The 24,172-nt window shown below is 40.6% G+C and overlaps 1 protein-coding gene and 2 long non-coding RNA genes across 12 annotated transcripts in view; 2 read left to right on the top strand and 1 right to left on the bottom strand.

The window, feature by feature from the left end:
- CSMD1 (CUB and Sushi multiple domains 1) overlaps positions 1 to 24,172 on the bottom strand; it is a 1,616,238-nt gene that overhangs the window by 1,143,200 nt on the left and 448,866 nt on the right. The gene's annotated exons all lie outside the window — the stretch shown is intronic.
- On the top strand, positions 18,061 to 21,545 carry LOC120400474. The gene is made up of 3 exons (XR_005595835.1): positions 18,061 to 18,270; positions 18,406 to 18,471; positions 21,491 to 21,545. It is a non-coding gene; the product is annotated as an uncharacterized LOC120400474 (long non-coding RNA).
- Positions 22,744 to 24,172, top strand: part of LOC120400472 — a 28,333-nt gene continuing 26,904 nt past the window's right edge. For both annotated transcript variants that reach the window (XR_005595831.1, XR_005595832.1), the window contains exons 1-2: positions 22,744 to 22,850; positions 24,030 to 24,149. This is a non-coding gene — a long non-coding RNA (uncharacterized LOC120400472). The remainder of the gene's footprint in view (positions 22,851 to 24,029; positions 24,150 to 24,172) is intronic.

Genomic DNA, 24,172 nt, shown 5'->3' with positions numbered 1-24,172 from the left:
TCACCTATAATGCAGTAAGATTTTTTGGCTCCCAAGGACAGCATTATATCGAGGTTGAGGTGTATGTGCAGATCATATTGTTGTTCTTAGCAGAAGCACTTCTTTTGATAAATTTTATAGATTTCCAGAAGACTTTTGATAGTATATACCTTTGGAAAATTATGGCATACTACCGAATACCAACAAAAAGAATTATAATCATCAGGTGCCTATAAAATAATAATGCCAAATGTGCAGTGTGAAATGGTAACATCATCAGCCACTAGTTTGCAGTGAAAACTGGTGTAAAGCAGTGGTGTCTTATGTCCACATTACCATTTGCTCTGGTGACTGACCATGTCATAAGGAAAGTAACTGCAGAAGCCAACCAAGGAATTTTATGGACACATAAGAAACCATAGTTGGATGACCTCCTTTTTGCTGATGACATTATCCTGCTTAATTCAATACATTGCTTAATGGAAGAAAAGACCCAGATTTTGTTAGATACAGCAGAACAAATTGGTTTGTTCATTTACAAGGGGAAAACAAAATATATAACTATCTATATCCCAAAAGCAATCATCAGAGTAGACAGAGAAACATTAGAAGTGGTAAGTCATTTTTTACCTTGGGAGTGAGATCTGTAATGATGGTGTCACCATACTAGATGTTAAGCAATGAATATCAAAAGAAAAAACAACTTTCAACTTGAAAAGATTTGGAAAAATAGCAAGATTGGCACTGATACAAAAATACAATTTTTTAACTTTGGCAACATTTGTCCTCCTTTATGGAGCTCAGTCATGGAAATATACAACAGAAATTGATACGATCAACTCATTCCAAAGTAAATGTCTGCAGAAGATCTTCAGACTCCATTGGAAAGAGTTTCTAGCAACAACAGACATGCGTCTGATGAAGTGGGTATTCACCCACGAAAGCTTATGCTCCAATACATCTGTTAGTCTTAAACATGCCACAGGACTCTTTGGGTACGTCCATACTACCCGCCCGGGTCGGCGGGTAGCAATCGACTTCTCGGAGTTCAATATATCGCGTCTCATCTACAGACTCCGAACGTGCTCCCGTCGACTCCGGAACTCCACCACTGCGAACGGCGGTGGCGGAGTCGACGGGGGAGCCGCGGACTTCAATCCCGTGCCGTGAGGACAGGTAAGTACTTTGAACTAAGGTACTTCGAGTTCAGCTACGCTATTCGCGTAGCTGAACTTGCGTACCTTAGTTCGAACCCCGCCCCCCAGTGTAGACCAGGCCTTTGTTGCTTTTTACAGATCCAGACTAACACAGCTACCCCTCTGATAGCAACAACAGAAATTCTCAATAAATCAAACTAAATTAAAAGAAACAAATATGATAAGAAGACTGGACATATTTAAGTTACACTTTAAGGATGATACCAACACAACATCCAAGTCAAATGATAATGTGGACACCACTTGGAAAGAGAAAAATAGGGCACCTACAGAAACATTAAATTGAACAATAGAGAAAGAAGCCCAATTAATCAACATAGAATATCAGGGACCTCAGGAGATCATCTAGTCCAACCCCCTGCTCAAAGCAGGACCAATCCCCAGACAGATTTTTACCCCAGTTCTCCCAATTGACCCCCTCAAGGACTGAACTTATAACCCTGGGTTTAGTAAGCCAATGCTCAAACCACTGAGGTATCCCTCAGAAGCCTAAACAGGCCTGGACAAGACTGAAATAAATAGGAGAAACTGGCAGATGTCCTATGTGCCTGAAGATGAGGGAGGATAAAGAAAAATAAAGTACTTGTTTTACTATATTCAGTATTTACAATATTTAGTATTATAAATTATGGGTCATACCGCATGTACTTGTCAATTATTTTTAATATGTACTGTACTTTTATCCAGTCCTACAGAAGAAGCCATTAAAAGAGTTCTACACAATTTATTTTTGACTAAGGTGCTAGCTGCCTTAAAATTGGCTGTGACATTTTGGAGATCACCCAGACCAATAAGGGGTTCTGTCACTGCCTGCCTTGCAATGTTGAGTGTCTTAAAAGCTATGCTGCTATGGTTCAGAGCTCTGATACCAGTAACCAGCCTACGAGCATAAAGGTCTCAATCCTGGCTTCCACTGGTCTAGTTACTCCTTGCAGGATGACCTCAACATCCCCCTCCAGTCCTAATTTCCCCCAAATCTGTTTCCCTGAGTTCTTAACTAGCAGACAGCCAAACTTTCCCCTCTGATTTGTCACCCCCGAAGGACTGAAACCTGCCCCAAAATATCAGTTCACTTTAGCAAACATGCTCCACACAGTTTGCACACCAGAGACCTGCTTGAGGTAAAAATAAACAAAAAGTTTATTTAATAGAAAAATCATAGATTCAAAGATGAAATAGTATGGAAAAGCAAACACACACAGGCTACACAGAAAATAAATTAAAGGATGCAATATCAGGCTTTACACTTCGGTTCCCTTTTCTAATACAAGTTACCTATTGCCTCTGAACAATATGCCCCCTGTCCTACAGGGGATCCAGTATTTCACTGACAGCACCCTGCTTAGGTGCTAATGCTCAGTTTCTGGACCACCTTCATTCAAACCATCTCCCAATTCATGATTACACAGAGCAGGGGAAATGCTCTCCCTCCTTACTTTTCCAAGACTGTTTTTTAACCCAGCTTCAATGCTTTCCATTAAATTTAATGCCCCACCATGGTCTTTCCCTGGGTTGTACAAAGTTAGGTGTTTGGAGATAGTTTTGTGTAAACAAGTAGCCTGGGAGGTGACCCTCCCTGCCTGATTCCTTCCCCACACTGCTGTGAGGTGATGCTGTAGTTGCACCTAGCGACAATTACAATGTTCTACACATACATATGCATCCATTGCAAACCATAACCTCAACATGTATCTTCTAATGACCATCAAGTTCTGAACATCACAAGCTTTAACAAAAGACCTTCATTGACATATATTTACACACAATAACACTGTATACAAACAATTGATTCAATTGCTTATTCTTTGGGGTTCAGACGAGGAGCACTGGAAGGTCCCTAGAAGTGTGAGGGGGCAACTGGCACCCGAACCTTGGCTCTGCCTCCCACTCTGCTCCTTCCCCGCAACACCCTGCCCTCACCGCCTCTTCCCCTCAAGGCCCCACCCCCTGCTTGCTCACACTTAAGGCAGGTAAAAATTGATGGGACCATGGCCCCCTGGCATCCCTGGTTCAGACGCCATGTTCTTCCCTTGGAGCATGGGCGGCAGGTATAATAGGTCAGGGGAGGCTAAGTCTCCCCTGGTATAGCCACTGCCATCCTGCAGCTGGATGTCTGGGCTGTGGTGGCTCCGTCTGCACTCCGCCTCTTACTGTACCTGCTGCACCCTTTCCCTGAGGCCCCCACTGCCTACCGCTCCCTGGTGAGTCCCTCCTCTCCTCCACTCCACTCCCCTCCCCCTTTCTGGAGGGCCACGCTGCTTGCAACATGCCTCCTCTCCTCCATCCCCCTCTCTGCGAGACCTCCCCACATCCCTCCTCTCTTCCACCCTCTCTCCCCCACAAGGACCCCACCACCCAAGTCCCCCTCTCCTCCACCCCCCTCCCCACAAGACCACCCTCTCGCCACTTGCCACAACCCTCCTTGCCCACCCCATGAACGAGTGGGGAAAAGAGGAAAGAAGCGGCGAGTGGCAGCAGGACGACTAAGCAGGGAGGGTGCTGAGCGGGGAAAGGGGCGTGGCCTGGGGCAGGGCCTGGGGAGGAGCAGGGGTGGAGTTTCAGCGCTGCCACGGGCAGAAGAGGCAGGACAGGGAACTAGCCTCCCCCAGGAGAACCTTCTGCCACCACCAATGCCTTGGGGTATCTGGACCCTTATTGCATAGGGGCTGATAGGAGTTCAGATCTGACCGAACACAAATAGGAAATGCATGCTGCACCTTCTACAGGGTCAGACTTTTCCCAATAAACCAGAATTTCTTTTGGGTAATCCAGCTAGTAGTCTCTCTGTATCCCATCTACTATGTCTGTGCCTGTTAATGCAGAGGGATCTAACCTTCAGTAAACTTCAGTTCTTTGCAAGGCCACAGAAAGGCTTGTCCACAACTAATGTATGCATCTATCTTCTCAAGTGAAAACAAACAAAATGAATATTAAGATTACAAGAGAAAAGGCTCTTTGAAACTCAGGATCACTGCAGAAGGTTTTGTGCATTGTATGTAAATTATCTGCCTGTTGTACACTAATTAAGACTGTGATCTACTATGCTATTTTCTATGTGCTACTGTATACACGCAAAGAACAGAATTAAACCCATGGTACACCATGGTATATACATCCTGGTATCCTATTTTAAGTAGAAATTGACAGGATACAGAATTTGGCTCTAAGTCCCATTTTATCTGAATTTCCAAACATCAAGATATGACACAAATAGGTCAGGTTTCAGACATTCTCTAGTTTCATAACAAGAAAAACCTCAGCAAATTCAAATATTTGTATTTTTTTTTAATTCCTGCATTCATCCCCCTTCTGAGACACTAAATCTGTTTACATTTTTAGAAAAAAACAGACCTTCTCTTAGACAGATATTTCTTTTCCCAAATACTCAAAAATAAACTATTTTTCTTATGGGTTAACTAACCCAGCTGTACATTTTCTCTTTATGTATACCAATATCTCAATTAACTAGTAAATTAGGTAAATCACACCATTGATAACAGTTTTATAAACCTACAGTTGAGGGAAATAAACCAAAATGGGTATCAGTTATAATATGATGCTGCGTATTGACCAAAACTTCCAGACAGTATCATTTGGAATTTATCATTTCTATGTATAAGAATAATAAACACAGTGAACAAAATGCTGCCCTAATCTATACTCTATATTCACTCCACTGAAGTTAGCAGTTGGCTTTTAGACACAATGAACTCAAAGAGGTTGTGCAAGGTATATATCAAAGGATAATTTAGTCCACTGAGGATACAATTTTCTTGGTGTCATTCGATCCTAGTTTTTGGGAAAATATTTGATATTAAAATTCTGCACAGCAAAGACAAACCAAAGGAAAATTAACTAGGATTTAAAGTAGGACATGGAACATACAGAAATCAGGTTTTCCACCTATACTAGCTGCACTGAATTTAACTGAAAATGCACTGGATTTCAGCTGTGCACATCTGTTGCAGATTCTGTTTCTGTCTAATCTGCCTTTGGCATCATACAAGACTGTTCAAAATCTCAGAGATGAATGTGGCACATTGAGTAAAATCATAAATATTAGCAGGAACACCTATTTGGATTCTTTGCTATGCAAAAATGAAAGAACTAGCTCATCTTTTACTATTGAGGTGAAAATATAGTACATCAGGGGGCATCTATCAGACTTCACTTGCAATTTTGTGCTATTACACTTGGATTTCGTAACTCTCTCTCCCTAGAAAACCATGGTCCTGTTACAAAAAGAACAAAATTACAGATGCACATGACGAACACTGTGGTCTGGATTTTGTCCAGGTTAAACCAAATGTAACTTAAATTGAATGTAAGCCTGGGTTTGGGGATAACTACATGTGAATGACTGAGCTCAAATTACTTTCGTGATTTTTCTAACTTCTTTTGCCCCTACAGTCTGTTTCCAGGAGATAACAAATGATTCGACTGCAGATGGGAACAGCTTGGTCATCTATAACATGCTTGTGATTAAAGATCTTATTCTGTTACTCTTACTCATGTTGGGTAGTACTTTGCTCTGCAAGGAGTCTCCTTGGGGATTTCTCAGCATGAGAAAGAATTGCAGAGTCCAGCCGTTAACCTTGCCCTCAACGACAAAAAAGAAAAGGAACTGAGTAGCTACAGAAGTACAGCCAATTATGGCAAAAAAACAAACACAAAGATTTCTTTATAACTGAGAACGCATTTAATCTATTTTGTCAATAATGCATCTTCATGATATATCTAAAGTGTGTTTCTACTCTGAAAAGAGACTGCAAAAATGGCTGCTAGTGTTTCCTTATTTATTGTCTCTCAATGTCTTTCTCATTGTGCTCAGCTTACAATTAAAATGTGCTTTTCTAATGCTACCCCTGCAAATTCATCATCAAGCAGGGTCAAACTGGATTTTATCCAGCACCAAAAAAGTTCTGCAGGCCGAATTAAGCACTTGGTTACATCTGTGCTATCCCATGTTCTTCACTGCATTGACACTGGTGTAATTGATTGGCTGTGTAATTAAAACTGGAATCAACAATTCCAATGCACAAATAGTAATAAAGTCTAGTTCATCTTCTTTAGGCTGTGTTGCTTTTCCATGCTAAAAGGAGGAAAAAAGAAAACAGGAAAAACTTATCTGAAACTCCTAAAAACAAGTAGGACTGAAATCCACACAGTGAAAAGATCTGTTAAGAAGAAACTGTGGTAGAACCACATTATGCAACTAATTCTGTGATGTGTGTTAATTGCTATTGAAGATAATGGCATGAAGAATAGGAGCTCAGCACATCTCAGGATCAAGCCCTTAATGATCATTTTTATTTAAACATACATATAAATATTATTCTCATCATGTTATATAATTCATATCTAAATATCTATCTATATGTAATCTATCTATCTATATCTATAGCTATAAATTAAGAATAACCTCCAAAATACATGTTTTAAATAAGTATTTGGTTGCATTTTTTATTAACATAGGCCTCATAAACACTGCAAGTCTTATTATGAGGGATTTTGGTTTTAAACAAAGACATATCATCTTTAAAGAAAATAGTACAAGTACTTTGAAACATACTGGGGTCCTTACCCTTTTGTTCCTTCCTATATAGATACAAAAATTCTTATAATTCATTCAACTACAGCTGTTGACATTTATGCTGTGACTGAATAAATATTTTAAATTTACAACCAGAGACAGTACGATGAGTATCACAAATAGCTGCCCTTGGACTTCCTGTATCCATTTATTACCAGCAAAGTATCAATACTAAAGCACTTACAGGGGTTGCTACTCAGTGCCATCTGCCAGGAAGGGCTTTGAAAAGCAAAACTGTGTATCATATATCTCTGTGCAATAGCTAATAGCATGCTGCTGACGGAGCTGCAGGCCATGTTGAAAGCTAATCAGAATTTCTAGGAAAGCATATAGAAACTATCACTAGGATTTTTGGCTTGCAGTGTAATGAATACGAAACAAATGCCCAGTAATATCAGTGTTACCAGCTCAGTGAAATTCCAGTGGATTATATGTGTTACTTGGGAAAAAATACTGACTAGCCTGTAGCACATCATAGTGAATCCAAAAGACTCTTGGAAACAGTCTGTAAATAAAATCTGGTGGTTTGGGAAGGTGGGGTTAGCATAACACTCTACCCATTTTTAATAACTAAAATTTGCAAATATCTATACAATTGTATACATTTGACTTAATCCCTCTTTCTTCACCTTTGTGTGTCACTTTTCTTAGGCCCTGATCTTGCAAACACTTAGGCATGTAGGTAACATTACCCTCACGAGTAGTTCCAACAATGTAAATGGGGTTACTCACATGAGTAAAATTATGCATATGCCCTTGGGTTTGCAGAGTTGTAGATTTGGATTGCAAGAATTTTGATCATATTCTCATATTTTTGAACAGTGCCTGCTACTTTGAGTGGGACCTCGGGGCAGTACTCTAATATAAAGAACAAGAACAAGAATAATCAGCTTGTTTACATATTTGCATTTCTTTCAACTTGTGCAATGAAAGCAGCCCAATAGCATAAATGATTACAAGTAAATGACACTTTAAAATTATTTTACTTTAAATAATCAGAGATGTTATTTTTAATACTCAAAAGGCTTTAAAAGAAGTACCACTTTTAACTGGGTAGTTTCCCTTTAAAACTATTGGAGACACACATTTTGTCTCCGTGTGCTATTGATTATATGATCATTACCACTTGCTGTGCTAGAAGAAGCAGGCAGCAAATCAAAACTACTTGATCAAGGAAAGCAGAAGAGAGCGTATATGTTACTTCAATTAACTCCTCTTGTACAGTATGTAGACATATTATACAGACAAGGTTTATATTTAAATAATGACAGTCTTTATTATATATTTATTAGCATACATTTTATAATTAAGTTACAAGGCCCATAATGAAACAAATGCTGAGCTGAATATCAAATGCTTCACTGAATGTAATGGTGATTCACTTCACAGGGGATATTATTGTAAAGTCTTTTCTATTCATTCCTCTCATTTCCTAGGCTCTTCAATCCAGAGCCTCAACATATTTAACTGCTACTGAAGTCCATGGGAGTCAGGTGCATAAACACTTTAGAGGTTCTGGGCCTAAGGGCTTATTCTCAACAGCTAAGTAAGAAAAAAAGTGCAGACATTTGTAAAAAGCAAATATGATGTATTTAGTCTGCATGCTACTATTATCGTATGGCCTGGTCTTAAGTATCTTGGGCTAAAGCAGGGATTGGCAACCTTTGGCATGCAGCCCATCAGGGAAATCCACTTGCTGGCCATGACGATTTGTTAACCTGCAGCGTCCGCAGGTTCGGCCGATCGCAGCTCCCACTTGCCATGTTTTGCCATTCCAAGCCAACGGGGGCTGTGGGAAGCGGCAGCCAGCACATCCCTTGGCCCATGCCGCTTCCCACAGCCCCCATTGGCCTGGATCGGCGAACCACAGCCAGTGGGAGCTGTGACTGGCTGAACCTGTGGACGCTGCAGGTAAACAAATCATCCTGGCCCGCCGGCAGATTTCCCTGACGGGCCACATGCCAAAGGTTCCTGATCCCTGGGTTAGAGTCACAGAAGGACTTAGGAGTTGTGACACTTAACTTTTAGGCACCTAGAAAATTACTGCAATTCACAAAGCCTGAGTTAAGCACTCAGGCACCCTATACAATGAAGAGAGGGAGATAGGCACCCATGAATGAGATTTAGAAAACCAAGCATGCTGAGCAGGTAGCCACCTAAACTAGCCAAAAGGAGACGAATATGTCCTAAGCCTCAACTCCCTCAGGGAGTTTGGTACTAAGCCCCGGCTGGAGGGAGGCACCTATCTCTGCTAAGGGTTCTCAGTGCTGAGCTTTTCTGGCATCAGACACCTAAAGTGTTTCATGGGGGGGGCGGGGGAAGGACCTCCCTCATAACGTTTAGCTCAGTGATTAAGATACTCACCTGGGATGTTGGAGACCCCAGTTCAAATCCCCCTCTGCCTGATCAGGAGAAACCCCTTATATCAGTATGTTGTGTCTAACCCTGTACAAGTGGTCGGAGAGTTTGAAGGGGAGGATATAAAGAGCCTTCACCTGGCTTGTGTAAACAGTGAGGCCTGATTGCAGTCCTTGTGCTCAGGACAGGACAGAAACTGCTTCTTTATTACTCCCTGGGGTGAAGGCACAGTATCCCAAAGAGGTCAGGGTGTAGGTAGGGCCATAGTATACTGAGGCAGTTCAAAACAGGGTTGAGAATCTGGCCACCCATGTTTAAAAGAATGATACCATAAAGCATATTTTAATAAATGTGTGTGTTTTATTGGTTGCTGTCGGTAACAGTGTCTCAGAAAATTTACCATAACATTGTTCTTGTGAATTTCATCCTTTTTCATTTGACAAATGTTGCTTCCTTCCATCCCTAATGTTGAAATGAGGCTGTTTTTTCCATAGGCAAGATTAGTGAGGTCAACACAACTGAGAGGAAAGCTATTTGCAATGTATCTGCTGATAACCAACAAAAGACCGCAGAGCATTGACTCTCACATATGTTTTATTTTATGATTTTTTTGCGAGTGTCTGATGAATTAAAACAAAGGATGCTTGAACTCTAGTATTTTACACAGCATGTTAAGAAATGTCAAGTGTTGGATAACTAGATCATAGAATCATAGAATCATAGGGTTGGAAGGGACCTCAGGAGGTCATCTAGTCCAACCCCCTGCTCAAAGCAGGACCAAACCCAACTAAATCATCCAAGCCAGGGCTTTGTCAAGCCTGACTTTAAAAACCTCTAAGGAAGGAGATTCCACTACCTCCCTAGGTAACCCATTCCAGTTCTTCACCACCCTACTAGTGAAAAAGTTTTTCCTAATATCCAACCTAAACCTCTCCCTCTGCAACTTGAGACCATTACTCCTTGTTCTGTCATCTTCTACCACTGAGAACAGTCTAGATCCATCCTCTTTGGAACCCCCTTTCAGGTAGTTGAAAGCAGCTATCAAATCCCCCCTCATTCTTCTCTTCTGCAGACTAAACAATCCCAGTTCCCTCAGCCTCTCCTCATAAGTCATGTGCTCCAGCCCCCTAATCATTTTTGTTGCCCTCCGCTGGACTGTCTCCAATTTATCCACATCCTTCTTGTAGTGTGGGGCCCAAAATTGGACACAGTACTCCAAATGAGGCCTCACCAGTGCTGAGTAGAGGGGAATGATCACATCCCTTGATCTGCTGGAAATGCCCCTACTTATACAACCCAAAATGCCATTAGCCTTCTTGGCAACAAGGGCACACTGTTGACTCATATTCAGCTTTTCGTCCACCGTAACCCCTAGGTCCTGTTCTGCAGAACTGCTGCCTAGCCATTCGGTCCCTAGTCTGTAGCAGTGCATGGGATTCTTCCGTCCTAAGTGCAGGACTCTGCACTAGTCCTTGTTGAACCTCATCATATTTCTTTTGGCCCAATCCTCTAATTTGTCTAGGTCCCTCTGTATCCTATCCCTACCCTCCAGCATATCAACCACTCCTCCCAGTTTAGTGTCATCTGCAAACTTGCTAAGGGTGCAGTCCACACCATCCTCCAGATCGTTAATGAAGATATTGAATAAAACCGGCCCCAGCACCGACCCTTGGGGCACTCCACTTGATACCGGCTGCCAACTAGACATGGAACCATTGATCACTACCCGTTGAGCCCGACCATCTAGCCAGTTTTCTATCCACCTTACCGTCCATTCATCCAGCCCAGACTTCTTTAACTTGCTGGCACGAATACTGTGGGAGACTGTATCAAAAGCTTTGCTAAAATCCAGAAATAGTACATCCACTGCTTTCCCCTCATCCATAGAGCCGGTTATCTCGTCATAGAAGGCAATTAGGTTAGTCAGGCATGACTTGCCCTTGGTGAATCCATGCTGACTGTTCCTGATCACTTTCCCCTCCTTTAAATGGTTCAGGATTGATTCCTTGAGGACCTGTTCCATGATTTTTCCAGGGACTGAGGTGAGACTGACTGGCCTGTAGTTCCCTGGATCTTCCTTCTTCCCTTTTTTAAAGATGGGCACTACATTAGCTTTTTTCCAGTCATCCGGGACCTCCCCCGATCACCATGATTTTTCAAAGATAATGGCCAATGGCTCTGCAATCTCATCGGCCAACTCCTATAGCACCCTCGGATGCAGTGCATTCAGCAAGGGGCCCACACTTTCCTTGACTTTCTTCCTGTTGCTAACATACCTAAAGAAACCCTTCTTGTTAGATGACATTTTCTTACCAACCTATTTTAGTCATTAGCATCATAGTCATAGGGTTTAAGGCTACAAGGGACCATCAGTTCATCTGGTCCAACCTCTTGTACATCACAGGAACCCAACACCATCATATTAAACTGAACAACCAAAATTAGACCAAAGTATAACATCCCACAGGAGACTAAACCTTTATGCCACAGGGAGAGAATAGAAGGGACTGAGGTGCACCAATGCCTGTGGCCCTGGAAGTGGCAGGAAAATGATTCAGTGAGATACACCCAGATGATCCTAGCAAATGACTTGAACCCCACACCACAAGGAAGTTGAAAAAACCCAAGGTCACTGCCAGTGATGGTGGGGGGAAATTCCTTCCCAGCTTCATCTCTGGTGATCAGTTATATGCTGAGCACATGAGCATGGAGCAGCCAGCCAACCACCTGAAACAGAGGATGCTCAGAGCACTGGAGCATCACCTCCAGTGTCCCATCTCCAGTCACGGCCATCTCTGATGCTTCTGAGGAAGGATACCAAAAACAAAACCATACCTGGGGTTGCAGGGTAATCCTTTCCTGACCCCTGCAGATGGCCTGTTGAAGACTAGAAGCATGAGATATTAGGAACATAAGACATAAACTTGAAGGGCACTCCAGGTCTGTTGAGTTCTATCCCTTACCATCACACCCCATCATAGAAACCCACTCATAAATTTGTCCAGCTCTCTCTTAAAACTAATTAAGTTATTTACCCCCACCCCCTACCCCCGATGGCAGTGAGCCCCTCCTGCACAATGTGGGGAAAAGAAAAGGATCCAGCCAACTTTCCTGTTAGCAGTTGGGAGACACCATTTCCCCAAATATGGGGCTTCAATGTGTATTAAGTATGGGGCAAATCACTTTCATCAGCAATTATTTTATCGGGGATAAAGAGGGAAATAAATTATTCTGAAATGAGAGGGGAAACCTGATCATTGGGAAATCTAACCCCTCCTGCAGCTTCCAGTCCGGAGAATGACTCCGAGAACAGGTTCTCTCCAAATCAGGAGAAATTGCAGCAATTATAAAACACAGGGAACACTGACAAACCTGAGAGGATTTTTAACTGATATTTTATAATTACATGGAAAATTGCAAAATCTAAGATTTGATATCAGTGTTCAGTAATTAAAGATAGAATGGTGGAAATCTGATCAGTTTTCAGTATCTGATACTAAAAACATGTATGCATCTGCCTATCTATGAGCTTGGGAGTAGTTTTGCAATGGGATTGTTCCTGTACGTGTAAACAGGTGCATAACTGTGTATGTGAAACAAACAAAAAATAAATAATGCAACAATGTTCAACACTACAATTAAGATGTTTATAGAGGATTTGACTGCAAAATGCTGATATGGTCCACCATTAGAAGTCATAGACTCAAGACAGTCAAAGTCAATAAGTACTCAAAAGCATTCTCCTTTGGTGCCCAACAATGGGAGCAACTGAGACTATTTTATGGTGCAAAACAAATGGAGACAAGGAAGGGGGCTGATGCCTGCAGCTAGACTACAAGCCTCTGGGGCCAGGAGAGTGATGAGCTGACAGGGTTTTCTCCATTCCAAATCAGGGGTCAGGTGCTGGGTGCAAACTGAGTTAGTGGGCAGAATCAGAGCCTCAGAGACTGTTTTAGTGTAACCATGATAAGAAACAGCTGAGGCAGAGACAACTGCTTCTTCATACAGGAATTTCTTCAAAAGTCTTTGTGTTGTATGTTCCTACTGCTGTTCAAGAAAACAGACTTGCTATACATTGTTGTGAATATACAAGATCACACCACAAATATACCCTCACTTCCTATCACCAATTTCTCACCCAAATGGAAACCACCCTGCAAAGCCCCAAACATTTCCTACCACCCAATAAAAGGGATAATAATATAGTAGAATCCCTTTAAAGTAAGATCTTGTGATAGTGAAAAATTCCCTGTAATCAAATATTTCTTTAGATCAGAAACCCAGGTGTCTATGGAAAATAAAACAAAATCACAGTAATTTTATTACAATTGTCTTAATAAACTATATCCTTTCCTACCATCAGTGATACCAGTGAACAACCCCACCTTTTGTTAATCATACTGTAACAGTTTCAGCAGTTTTGAGATTTATACACACTCATGCAATTGAAAATTAAGAAACAGACCCAGTAAACTCAAATAAATAATTTCTCCATTCCATATATCAAGCTGGATTAGCAACCCTGAAATGTCTTTTCTGTCTGAGCAGGAACAAAGCAGCATGTCAATAAACTGACAGGTCAGTCAATTGAAATGAATTACACGAAAAATCAGTTCCCAGCAGGATTCCCACTTAAGCAAATTGTCTGTTTATCTGTGTCCCAATTAAGTCTGTTTTATTATAATAGTGACCAAATTCTGTCCCTCTGTGTCCTAGTAAAAGATTCTGTTCTAATAGTTTCCACTAAAGCTGCAATGTATATTGAAATCATACAAAAACAATTCGATCTTATTGGATGCCAATTGTTATATTACAATAATTAATATGACATCTCCACTTTTATTTTATTGCTTGACTGCACCTCATCTTTGTAACAAAGATTAAATGTATAATATATAGTTATGACTGAAATTTAGTAAATTAGATCATCATATTTTACAATAAGACACTTTCATTAGCAGCATTGTGGCTCACAGCACTAAATAGTGTTATGATAGAGGCTGGGTGAACCTTCTTTGAACCTGGAGGGTCCGATAGCTGCCCTCCATTCAGGGTGAATGTAAGAAGCAGGAAACTCCTTTTTGCAGTGTGATAGCTGAAACAATAGGAGCCACCATCCAAAACATAGGCCACAGGGAAGGCTGGTCAGAAGTTGTGCTATTTGGGGTGGAGGGATTTCTCTGGGGACTGAAAGTGAATGTAGGGGCTTGATATTGTTTGGTGGAGATGTCTGTGCACAGAAACAAGCAACAAGAGCAGCACTGGTAACGTGGGCTCCAGAGAAGAGAGGGAGCTTCTGGGCAGAGTGCTTTCTGAAAGAAATTTGGAACTGTGCGCAGGTAAACTGCCTCTTATTTGTTCCTAGTATGTTTGGGGGGAAACAAATATGTATATTCTTCGTAAATAAATAGGACTGCACAAAGAAATACCTAACTCCAGCAACTTCTCCTCCTAACAGAAAATCATTGCAAGTCTCTAAATATTGGCTAACTACCTGGGTCAAAATTATAACAATAGAGTAGACTGTGGGTATGTCTCTGATACAAAGGGGTTGCATCATTTTAGCATCTAGTCAAATTAGAGAACAGAGTGAATGTTGGTAAAGTCAAGGCTACAATAATTGAGGGTGCAGGACTCATCGTAAAGGATATTACAGGCAGAGAGCTTGGAAGAATGAAAGTATTTAAATACCTAGTTTTGCTGACAATGATGCCCAGTGATTCCCAGCATTCTACTAAAGCTGCTTGGTGCAAATGGCAAGATCTATGACAAAAAGTCTCCAATAAACTTAAAAGGTAGAGTGAATACAGCTGTAATTCAATCCATCTTAATGTATGGAGCAGAGACTTGGCCAGCCATAAGAGAGGAAATCAGTATGCTTTCTACCACCGAAATGAAGATGTTGAGATGGTCAAATGGTTGGACAATCCATGATAGGAAATGAAATGAGGTAAGAAGGGGCTATTGTGGGTTGATCCAATTGTAGACAAGTTGAAGGAAGCTAGGTAAGGTTGGTATGGGCATATCCAGAGGAGACTCGAGAGCTATATCGTAACATGGCTCTTGAAATGATTATGGATGGAAGACGACCAAGAGGGAGACCAAAGACATGGTCCATGGGCTGGATATCAGTGGACCTCAGTGAGACCAGTCGGCATGGCAGCCTGGTGTATGATCATGAGTTTTGAAAGAAGGCTATAAAAGTCACCAACCCTGAATAGGGATATGGCAACAAAGACAACAATAACAATAACTAGGAAATATCATCAAATGATTCTTATAACTTTAATATCTATTTTAACAATACTAACACGCAGGGGAGCAAGATTGGTTTCCAGCTATGTATTTGTCAGTGTTCAGTGAGGCCCAACGGCCTTGGCATGAGCTGGCACCTAGTCTGCCAGCATCACAATTGCATGCCAATGACTATATGTAAGGCATACATAGCTGCTTTGGCAGCAGATTGGAAATAGAGCTTTTTGTATTCTGACCCATAACTATTTCCTGAAAAGTACAAATAACTTCAGGCATACGTGAACTTATCAAGCACTTATTCTTTTCCACTATTATGTAATAGATTGTTGTTTTTCTTTTATACTTCATTTTTCATGGAATGAAAAAGGTGACGGGTAAGTTAGATGTAGCCTTTCTACAAGAACAATATTGTTAGTGATTGCCATGTGACATTATGGTTTGTATTCTGTCTCCTGAGGTTACATATTCAAACTCTCCCAAGTAATTTGCTTATTCTCATGTCTATAGATAGATGGATAGATTGCTCTAAGATCTGAACTTGTATTTCCTTCCTGTGAAAAGTGACTGACATTTCCAGTGATGTTTTTTTTCTGTACACTTCCTTATCTCATTGATTCAGAACATTATTTAATTCTTCTTCAAATTTCTTTCAGTTATCTTCCACCCCAGGCTTGGATTGCCCTCTGATGTGCTCTCTGCATCCATATCCTTCCTCTCCTTTCCTCTGTGGCACACCACCCCGCCTCTACCCTCTTTCTGGCCTTCTGTAAATGCCCCTCCCATGGTTTTCTTTGCAATGTATCTCTGGAAGAGAATCTGGGAGCAGGATAGGGTGAAGTGGGACAGTGCTTCAAACCATTGTCTCCCAGGATTCCTTCCACAACTGCTACTGAGCAGCCACTGAGGGACACAGCCAATGACAGTGTGGCATTCCTCTGCAGTTCTCCAAACCCTTCTGCCAGAGAGAATGATACAAGGAAACCTCTGCTAAAGAAATATCATGATGTTTTCCTTTCTTCTTCTTAGCCTCTAGCTTTTGTTTGTTTGTTTGTTTTTCCCCTCTCAGAGGAAGGGAGTGGTCTGAATTATGGAAAAGAGTGCAACTGCTCAGACAGTTGTGTTGACTCATTCATTTTTGGTGCACAACCTCAAAGATGTTTGTTTGGTTTCCTAGGACCTGTTTCACTATCTCCTCAGCTTTCCAACTCACATCTATTTTCTTATCATAAATTCCTTCAATCAATGAATTCTTGATGTTCGCTGCATTTTTGAATGAAGTTTTAAGAAAAACCAAAAAAAGCAAACATTTACTACTGCTGATTTAATCCATAAAAACAATTCAGATTTTAAGATTTATTTTCCCAATAAATCATTAGCTATTTACTCACACAAATTATGTTCCGTTATATTGTCTCTGGAACATAACCCAGAGTGCTGCCATTGTTCATAAGCAAAGCGAATGATGCTATCTTCTGTAAAATTACATGATTGTGATCAGGGGTACTGGGACATGCGGGCAAGAAGCCGTGGCCCTCCCACTTTTTGAAAGTAGACGGGCCTGGCCCATCCACTTTTTACCTCAGGCCTTGCCCCTGCCCCTCCTCTTCCCCCCAAGGCCTCACCCTCCAGCCAGGCCGGCAGCTGGAGCCTGGCCGGGAATCCTAGGCAGCTGTGAGGAGCCACAGACTCTCCACCTGTCTGGGTGGGGGACCGGGTGGGGACATAGACCAGTGGCTGCTCTTGGGCCCCTGCACCTTGGGCCGGTGGAGGGGCCCAGGCTCCTTGGCCCTGCTCTGGATTCTGGCTTGGCCAGGGGCAGGGCCTCGCAGGGAAGTAAAAGGGCAGGGGTAGGGACATGGAGGAGATGGGGCTCCCTTTTGGGAAGGCTGTGCCACCCCTGGTTGTGATACATCATATTATGCTGAGATGAATGTACATTTCTGTTACAGGTCATTTTTATCGACTATCAGAAAACTGAAATAAAAGGGTGCAGAGGATAACGATAATGCAGTTCCCCCAGACTGGAGGCTGTGGTGGGTAAAGGGAGTCCCCTCTGAGCAGCCAGGAGGAGGCAGTGTTTATGACTCCCATGAACTGATTGTGAGTCATGGAATTTTGGCACCTGCAAGAGGAGCTGTTGTGATGATGTGAAAAGCTCCTCCGATTCTATGATTGTCAAGGTTGGGCAGAGCTGTGAAACATGATGAAAGGTCGTTTCCTCCCCACTTCCCCCCTCCCCCTCTGTTGCCCCTTAGAGGAAAGGAGTGATCTGAGTTATGGAAAAGACTGAAAATGCTCAGGCAGTTGTGATGGCTCATTCATTTTTGGTGCAATATTAAAGCCTAAGGTTTATCTTGTCTTGGCTTTTAGAAAATTAGCATCAATTAAAAATGAAATGTGTTGCCTCTTTTGTGTTAAGTACGTCAAAACTAAGCTTTAATCTACAGTATTAACTTTAGCAGACCAACTACTGAAGGTATTTTAATAAGTGTATGACAGGTCATTTATCAGCATAAAATTGTCATTGACAAGGTACCTTAAATTAATTTGTTTACCAAGATTCTCTAACTGTAACAGGCAATCAAAGGAAGCATGAGAATAGGGGTCAAACTCACAAGAGACTTGAAATAACATTATTTTCTTTTAGAGTGATTTGTTTATCTGCTTAGCTAGTGCTGCAGCTATGTGCAGTACTGCACAGTGACTTTAGTGAGCAAAAAGCACACTGCAGTTTACAACTCTGGACCATTCTGATCATGTAGTCTGACCACTTGCTGTACATTGTAAACTGTTTCTAATTCACAGGTGAGTTAAGCAGTCAGATACTATGGTAATGGAGGTCTACAACAGGGTATTTTCTCTGTCCAGGTATACCACTCTACCTCAGTTTCCCTTCTTTCTATCAATCACACATAAGACTTCAATAAAAATCTCCCTTTGTCATCTTACTGATGGACATAATTTACAGTTCAATGCCAACAAAAGTTTTCCATCTCTCCATAGGGCTCAGCAGTCCTTCCAGCTCTCTCCAGGATCCTCCATAGCCTATTCAGAAAAAGGACCTTCAGGGTATGTCAACACTTCAATGAAACACCTGCAGCTTGCCTGTATCAGCTGACTTAGGCTTGCGGGGCTCGGGCTGCAGAGCTGTAAAATTGCTGGAGCCTGGGCTCTGGGTTCCTCTCCAATACTTCAGGTTCCAGCCCAGGCTCAAATGTCTACACTGCAATTTTACAGCCCTGCAGCCCAAGCTACATCAATGGGAGAATTCTCCCATAGACCTAGCACTGTCTACTGATTTGGGCTCATGGTCTACCTCAGGGGTTAGGTCAATTTAACTGCGTCACTCAGTGGATTTATCAACATAATGTACAGGTCAGTGCAAATAAAAGTTTTCCATGTCTTCCCAAGGGTGTGGATTTTTCACACCTCTGAGCTCAGTAATTATACCAACCTAATTTCCTAGTGTAGACCAGGCCTAGGATTTGAGAAAATGGGTTATTCTCTTAGTGTTTATTTACAGCTTCTTTGACACACAAAGGTATGCCTACTCAAATTCAATGACTCTCACCCTTAAATGGAAGAGCTCCCATGGCTGCTGTTAATAGCCAATCCATTTTGATGCCATCTATTATTTCTCTTTAAGCACTCCATTAACTCAACCTGATACTGAGCTAGAGGTATCTTCATGGTTGGTTAATCCCTTCTATGGGTTACTTATTTATTTAAATAATGCTATTAGCTTCATATCCTACCCAATTTTCCCACTTCATTCATTCCTCAAAAAGTCCAAAGACTTCTAAAAAATGGTTTGTAAATGAATATTTTATAACTGAGAACTACTTTAAAGTATCACATTATTTTCTTTACCTATTTAGCTTCACTCTATATTTAAACAGTGCATAAACCTTAATATGCACTCAGTTAACTGAAAAAGCTTGCAGAAGTTCTAGCAATATTTCTGATGGGCCAGGTGGCTGCAAATTTCAAACTTCACGCATTGTGTGGCCATGCAATATGGAGTGTACTGCACCTAATAAAGTGTGCAAATATGAACCAGACAACACCTCAGATTCAGCAGAAATGTCACTAGATCTGTGGTAAAAGAACATGAAAACATAACATAAGAACAGCCATACTGGGTCAGACCAATGCTCCATCTAAACCAGTATCCTGTCTTCTGACAGTGGCCAATCCCAGATGCTTCAGAGGGAAGGAACAGAACAAGCAATCACTGAGTGATTCTGTCATCCACTCCCAGCTTCTGGCACTCAGAGGCTAGATACACCCAGAGCATAGGGTTGCCTCCCTGACCATGTTGGCTAATAGCCATTGATGCACCTATCTTCCATGATTATAGTTAAACCCTGTTATAGTTTTGGCCTTCACAACATCACGTCAATGTGTTCCACAAACGGTTGACTATGTTTGTGTGAAGAAGTACTTCCTTTTGTTTGTTTTAAACCTTCTGTCTATTCATGTCATTGGGTGATGCCTGGTTATTGTGTCATGTGAAGGGTAAATAACACTTCTGTATTCACTTTCTCCACACCAGTCATGTTTTTACAGACCTTTATCATATCCCCCCTTAGTCATCTCTTTGCCATGTTGAAAAGTCCCAGTCTGAAAAGTTCCACACTCTTAATCATTCTTGTTGCCCTTATCTGTACCTTTTCCAATTCTAATATATCTTTTTTTTGAATATGGGGCAACTAGAACTACATGCAGTATTCAAGGTGTTGGCATACCATGGATTTATATAGTGGCATTATGATATTTTCTGTCTTGTTAAATCTAACCCTTTCCTAATGGTTCTTAACATTGTTAGCTTTTTGGCTGCTGTTTCACATTGAGCAGATGTTTTCAGAGAACTATTCACGATGACTCCAAGATCTTTCTTGAGTGGTAACAGCTAATTTAGACGCCATCATTTTGTATGTATAGTTGGGATTATGTTTTCTAATATACTTTATCAACATTGAATTTCAGATGCTATTTTGTTACCCACTTACCCAGTTTTGTAATTACCTTTGTAATTCTTTATATCTATGGTATCTAGAAACTTTATCTATGCATCCTGTCCTGAGGTGACATATACTCAGTCAATATGGGGATAGTTATTATTGAGTTTTCTACTTTCTACTCTCTAATCTCCTGGAGCATTTCTCATGGTGGGTAGTATATTCCTACAGCCGTCTTCTTATTATTCAAGCATGGATTTTCTATCCATTGAGATTCTATCGTACAGTTTGATTCATTTAAGATTTTTGTTATATTTGACTCTATGCTTTCTTTCATATATAGTGTAATTCCCCCACCAGTACAACCTATCTGTCATTCCTATATATTTGGTACCCTGTTATTAACACTGATGATTACACGGATGATCATCGCTACACCAAGTTTCTGTAATGCCTATTATATCAATATCCTCATTTAATACCAGGGACTCAAGTTCACCTGTCTTAGTATTTAGACTTCTAGCATTTGTATACAAGCACTTATAAAATGTATCACTATTTAGCTGTGTGCCATTATGTGATATAATTTTGAATGGGACTTTTTTTCATTTGACTGTTTCTCTTCAGTTCCTACCTGTGCTTTATCAAATTCTACCCTGTCCTCCTTACTAGGATATAGACAATCCCTGTTAATAGATCCTCCCCTAAGAGATGTCTGTGTCTGAACCATGTGCTCTTCTCTACCTGTTGGCTTTCCTTCAGCCCTTAGTTTAAAAACCCCTCTATAAGCTTTTGAATTTTACATGCCAGCAATCTGGTTCCATTTTGGCTTAGGTGGAGCCCATCCTTCCTGTATAGGCGCCTCCTTTCTGCAAAGGTCCACAGTTCCTAATAACCCTAAACCCCTTCTCTCTATACCATTGTCTTTTTCATGCATTGAGACCTCACAGTTCTGCCTGTCTAACTAGCCCTAAATGGTATTTGTATTGGTGTATTACTAGATGGAAATGGTAGAATTATCATTAATAGTGCAGAAAAGCTCAATAAATATTTCTGTTCTATATTTGAGAGAAAAACAAATGATATAGTCTCATCATATGGTGATAATATTATTTCCATTCCACTAGAGTCTCTGGAGGATGTTAAACAGGAGCTACTACATTAGATATTTTTAAATCAGCAGGTCCAGATAACTTGCATCCAAGCATTTTAGAAGAGCTGGCTGAAGGACCATTAATGTTGATTTTCAGTAAGTCTTAGAGCACTGGGGAAGTTCCAAAAGATTGGAAGAAAGCTAATGTTGTTTCAATATTTAAAAAGGGTAAATAGAATGACCCAGGTAATTATTGGCCTATCAGCCTAACATCAATCCTGGGCAAGATAACGGAGTAACTTACACAGGACTCAATTAATAAAGAATTAAAGAAGGTAATGTAAGCAATGCAAATCAACATGTATATATGGAAAATAGATAATGCCAGACTAACTTGATATCTTTCCCTGATGAGATTACAAGTTTGGTTGATAAAGGTAATAGTACTGACATAATATACTTAGACTTCTCTAAGGAGTTTGACTTGGTACCAGAGGACATTTTGATTAAAATACTAGAATGATGTAAAATTAACATAGCATATATTAAATGGATTAAAGGCGGATAGGTTAGTGATTGTAAAAGAGGAATTGTTATCAAGCCGGCATTTTTCCATTGGTGTCCCGCAGGAATTGGTTCTTGGCCCTATTTAACATTTTTATCAATGATCTAGAAAAAATGTAAAATCATCACTGATGAAGTTTGCAGATGTCACAAAAACTGTGGGACTGGTAAATAAGGAAGAGGACAGGTCACTGGTTCAGAATGATCTGAATCACTTGCTAAACTGGGAGCAAACAAACAATATGTGTTTTAATATGGCTAACTATAAATATATATATCTAGGGACAAAGAATGTAGGCCATATTTATAGGATGGGCAACTCTATCCTGGGAAGCAGACACCCTGAAAAAAGATGTGTGGGTCATGGTGAATAATCAGATGAACATGAGCTTCCAGTGTGATGCACTGGCCAAAAGAAATAATGCAATCCTGGCATGCATTAATAGGGTATATCAATTAGGAGAAGAGAAGTTATTTTACCTCTGTATTTGGCACTGGTACAACCATTTCTGGAATACTGAATCCAGTTCTGATGCCTACAATTCATGAAGGATGTTGATAAATTGGAGAGGATTCAGAGAAGAGCTATGAGAATGATTAAAGGATTAGAAAACATGCCTTATAGTGATAGGCTAAAGGAGCTTAATCTATTTAGTTTAACAAAGAGAAGATTAAGGAATAATGTAATTAAAGTCTAAACATATCTTGTTGGGGAACAAATATCTAATAATGGGTTCTTCCATCTAACAGAGAAAGGTAGAACATGATCTGATGGCTCGAAGTTGAAGCTAGACAAATTGAGACATGAAATAAGGCATACATTTATAACAGTGAGTGTAATTTTTAAATCAAGATTGTATTTTTTTCACTAAAACATATGCCCTATGAATTCTTTGGGGAAATTCTATGGCCTGTACACAGGAGATCAGACTAGATGATCACTATGGTTCCTTCTGGCCTTGTAGTCTATGATACTGCCTCCAAATTATTTATATTTCCAGAAAAAAAAAGAGTTTATAAATTAACTCTTAATTTACTATTAGTCATGATAAAGTAGTAGTTAAATATAGATACCATTCTCTGAAAATCAGTGTATTTCCTATGATTATCAAGACTTGATATTGAAAATAAAATGAAGTATAACTAAGCCACCCATAAAGCCATCATAGCTGTCTCACTGTCCCATAATCATCTACTGCAGCGAATACTAAGCTTGTGGACTTTCTCTCCAAGCCACATATTAAAAGCTCTGGAAACTCTAGAAGAACTGTTTGATCATCCAGTGACTGCCTCTTTATTATTGTTTATTGAGGATTAACAGTGTGCTCAGAGTCAGAAGGCAACACTGTCTGTGATGCAAAGATTTTATATCCTTGCATCCTGATCCCGTTGTGAGCTCCACATGGGTACAGAGATCCACCTCCATGGTATCCATGGCAGGACTGGGGCCTAAATTATGCACCCGACAGTCCAAACATACATGATCAAACCTTCAAGCAGCCCAGCATGTTTTTTGTTTTTAAATGGATGCACTAGATTTGGTGACTTAGCCTTTAAGGACTTGATAGGAGAACTATGATTTAGGAGGGATCTGACTGAAGAGAGGAAAGTTATTTGGAAAACAGAGGAGGGATAAAGTCCTAAGCATAGGGGGCAGAAGAAAGTGGAAAGATATTGATTGGACAATGGTACTGGATCATTAATATACTACATGTTCTGGGAAAATTACTAATTTGTGGAAGCACAATATTATCTGCAAAACCGGCTGATATTACCAGGTGTCATGTGGTCAATTATTCATAATCAGCTTAAACCAGTAACTACAATTTGGTACTCAAACTATAAAAAACATACTCTTCTTTTACAAGTTTGACTTATTTATGTCTTAATACTATCCGCTATTTTAGTCCCTGATTCAACAAGATATTTAATCACATGTTTATCTTTTAGCACATGAATAGTCCCATTGATTTTGTACGCTACTGAATTGATGTCTTTTTTGTATTTAGTCCCATATCGGCTGCTGTATGGATAGGCTGTCCTGCCTTGGGTGGAATCAGACAGTCTCAGATGCTGTAGTTGACTTGCTTTGCAGTGGCTGACTCACAAAAAAAAACACAAAAAAAGAGGTAAGTCCTGTAACATAACAAGT

The sequence above is a fragment of the Mauremys reevesii genome, linkage group 3 (assembly GCF_016161935.1).
Source record: "Mauremys reevesii isolate NIE-2019 linkage group 3, ASM1616193v1, whole genome shotgun sequence".
NCBI classification, from domain to species: Eukaryota; Metazoa; Chordata; order Testudines; family Geoemydidae; genus Mauremys; species Mauremys reevesii.
Note: the sequence above shows the minus strand (reverse complement) of the source record. Positions and strands in the feature narration are given on the sequence as shown.